The 3,955-nt window shown below is 34.5% G+C and overlaps 1 pseudogene; it reads left to right on the top strand.

Moving 5' to 3' along the window:
• Positions 1-3,026: 3,026 nt before the first annotated feature.
• On the top strand, positions 3,027-3,617 carry LOC123278960 (serine/arginine-rich splicing factor 3 pseudogene; annotated as a pseudogene).
• The last annotated feature ends 338 nt before the right edge of the window (positions 3,618-3,955 follow it).

The raw sequence follows: 3,955 nt of genomic DNA, 5'->3' as shown, positions 1-3,955 counted from the left end.
TAATAAAGAATAATGGGTTTTGAATTTTGCCAAATGCTTTTTCTCAGCAATTGACATGATGATACTATGAGTTTTAGTTTTTAGCTTGTTAATATGGTTTAGTATTGAATGCTGAAACAGTTTTAAACCCTGAGAATAAACCCCACTTGACTGTGGTATATATATTTTATATATATTGTTGAATTTTATTTGTCATATTTTTCAGGATTTCTGCATCTATATTCATAAATGATATTGTTTTGTAGAGTTTGTTGTTTTCTGTCTTTCTCTGGTTTTGGTATCAGAGTAATACTAGTTTTATAGAAAGAATTGTGAAGTGTTCTCTTGTTTTCTATTTTCTAGCAGACATTGTGTATATTGATGCTAATTTTTCTTCATGTGTTGGGAGGGTTCTCCCTTGAAACTACCTGGCTCTAGAGATTATTTTTTTTTAATATAAATTCAATTTCCTTAATAGTTACAGGACTATTCAAATTATATTTTTATTATTATTATTTTTTATTTTTTAGGAAGATTAGCCCTGAGCTAACATCTGCTTCCAATCCTCCTCATTTTGCTGAAGAAGACTGTCACTGAGCTAACGCCCATGTCCATGTTACTCCACTTTATATGTGGGACACATGCCACAGCATGGCTTGCCAAGTGGTGACATGTCCACACTCAGGATGTGAACCCTGGGCCACCAAAGCAGAACCTCTGCACCACTGGGCCAGCCCCACAAATTATATTTTTAATAATGAATAAGTTGTGGAAGTTGGTGTTTTCTGAGGAAGTGGTTCATTTCATCTAAGTTGTCCAATTTATTTGTTCAACGTTGTTCATAACATTCCCTTATAATCCTTTAATGTCTACACAGTCCAATGTGATATCCCATTTCATTCTTGGTATTGACAATTTGTTTCTCTTTTTTTTCTCCTCATCAATATTGCTAAAGTTTTGTTAATTTTAATGATTTTTTTCAAATAGCAATCTCTATGCTTCATTGATTTTCAATTTCATTGATTTCTGCTCTCATCTTTATGGTTTCCTTCCTTCTACTTGTTTTGGATTTATAGTCTCATTGTTTTTCTAGATTCTTGAAGTGGAAGCTCAGATTATTTCTTGGATACTTTCCCCTTTGCCTGATGTATCTATTTAGTGCTCTAAATTACTCTTTCAACAATACTTTAGTGTGTTTCAGAAATTTTGAGATATTTACTTTTATTTTTATTCCGTCAACATATTTTTTAAATTTCCTTTGACACTTCCTCTTTGACTCATGGATTATTTAGAAGTGTCTTGCTTAGTTTTCAACATTAGTGGATTCACCTTTTTAAATTTTTGTTATTGAGTTATTGTCTGATCTTGTTGCAGTTGGAAAATACACAGTGTATGCTTTCAATTATTTTAAAATGTTTAAATTTCTTTTATGGCCTGGGATACATCTTTCTTGGTATATGCTTCATGGGCACTTGTAAAAGAATGTGTATTCTGATATCCTTGGTTAGATTGGTCTATAAATGTCCATTAGATTATGTTGATTGGCAGCATTGTTTAGTTTTCCAACATTCTTGCTGGTTTGCAGTATAGTTGTTCTATCAATTGTTGAAAGAGATATGTTGCAATTTCCTATTCTAATTGCAGATTTGTCAATTTCTTCTTCCTGTCCCATTATTTTCTATTTCACATGTTTTTTAAGCTCTGTTTTTTGGTAAATATATATTTATGATGGTGATATCATTTTGGAAGATTGACCTTTTTATCATATATAATGTCCTCCCCTCCCATCTGGCAATTTTCTTTCCTCTGAAGTCTACTTTATCTGTTGTGAATATAGCCACGCCTGCTTTCCTTTGATTAATGTTTGCATGATGTATTTTTTAAACACTTTACTTTCAACCTGGCTACATAATTATATATGATGTTAGCTTTTGGTAGATAGCACATAATTGAGTCATGTTTTTAATGCACTCTATTAATCTCTTTTAAATTGGTGTATTTAAATGATTTATATTATTGATATGTTAGGGCTTAAGTCTGACATTTTCTTTTTTGATTTATGCTTTTTGTCTCTGTTTTTTAAAGTTTTTCTGTCATACTGTAGGTCCTGAACATATTTTTAGAAGCTCATTTTGATTTATTTATAATGTTTTTACAGTGTATCTCTTTGCATGAATTCTTCAGTGATTTCTATACATACTATATTTATATACAGAACTTATCACAGTCTCCTGATCTTCCTTTACTTGTTCAAGTGAAATATAAAAACATTAACTCCCTTTATTTCCCTTTACCCTACCTTGTTTGTAATTATCTTAAATATTTCTTCAACATAAATTCAGAACCATATCAACAGTTATAAATTTTGCTTCAATAGTCAAACATAATTTAGAAATTTGAAGATGAGAGATCATATTATTTTATATATCTATTTTTTTCCTTACTACATTCTTTCTTCTTTCCAGATCCAAAGGTTTCTTCGTTGGTAATATTACTATTTGAACAGTCTCCTTTGGCCACTTTGCAATTTAATAGAGGAGACACAGTCACATGTCTTATTTCCAATTTACAGTCCAGAGGCTGAAATCTCATTACTCTCTACTATTACCACAATCTCATTGTCTAATGACATCATGGTTTATTTTCTAGCTTCTCTTAAATAAGATGATACTGAGAAAATGAAGAAATTTTGGTAATGATGAGAAAAACATAGCACATATCCAGAGGGAAGTAATAACTGTCTTGCAAAGTGGAAATTGCAGTCACTATTTGAAAACAAGACAAAATGCCTTCCAGACACAGATTATCTGTCTCTGATCCATTCATTTATTGTAACAATTTACTGTTTCCTATTATATTTTTGTTCATGGGAATTTGGGTTAATGAAGAGACTAGTCCTTCACAGGGGTGAGGTGGTGAAAAATTCATAGAGACTGTGTGGGGCATGTCAGTGATTTTGAGATTCGAAGACATTTAATGTCCCACTCCTCACCTTCCCTTACCATGACCAAAACGGTACACTTAAAAAGGTATCCTGCCATTTCCGGATGCCGGGTTAGCAAACGCATCTGCAGGATCCGGGCAAGAGGGGAGCAGGAAAACCCATACGAGGGTGTGTGGATTTGAGCCTCAGCATTTCTAACCCACGATCTCGACGTGCATCGTGATTCCTGTCCATTGGACTGTAAGGTTTATACAGGTAATCTTGGAAACAATGGTAACAAGACTGAATTGGAACGAGCTTTTGTTTGTTACGGACAACTCCGAAGTGTGTGGGTTGCTAGAAACCCTCCTGCCTTTGCTTTTGTTGAATTTTAGGATCCCCTAGACGCAGCTGATGCTGTCTGAGAGCTGGATTAGAGAGCAATATGTGGCTGCCGACTAAGAGTGGTACTGTGGAATGATGAAAAAAGTCGAAATCGTAGCCCACCTCCCTCTTGGAGTCATCACCCTCGAGACAGTGGAGGAGTCCTCCACCTAGACGCAGATCCCCAAGACAGAGAAGCCTCTCCCGTAGCCGGAACAGGTCCCTTTAGAGAGAGAGGAGGAGAGAGAGATCACCGTCCCAGAAGAGAAATCACAAGCCGTCCTTATCCTTCTCTAGGTCTCATAGCTGATCTAGGTCAAACTGGAAATAGAAAGCCAGTTTGGAAGAGGAGGGGTGTTCAGGAAATAACTTCATTTTGAAAGAGTATGTACAGAACATTCAAGTTTTGTTTGAGATTTCATGAGCTTGGTGCATCTTTAGGATGTTTTAGCTGTTCACATTTTTTGTCTCTTTGAATAGTGACGCATAAAGACGTAATTCTTTATGGTTTGCAATCGATCATAAAAGGCATGTAATACTGATTGTTACTTTACATTGTTCCCTAAAGAAAAATTGAATTTGCTTTGAACTTTATTTAATCTTTCATAGACTGATAATAATCATCTAACTCCTGCCCAGCTAAAGTGTGATGTTTAATATGACGGAAAC

This window comes from Equus asinus, chromosome 20 (genome assembly GCF_041296235.1).
Source record: "Equus asinus isolate D_3611 breed Donkey chromosome 20, EquAss-T2T_v2, whole genome shotgun sequence".
Taxonomy (NCBI): Eukaryota; Metazoa; Chordata; class Mammalia; order Perissodactyla; family Equidae; genus Equus; species Equus asinus.
This window is presented reverse-complemented; position numbering and strand designations above follow the sequence as displayed.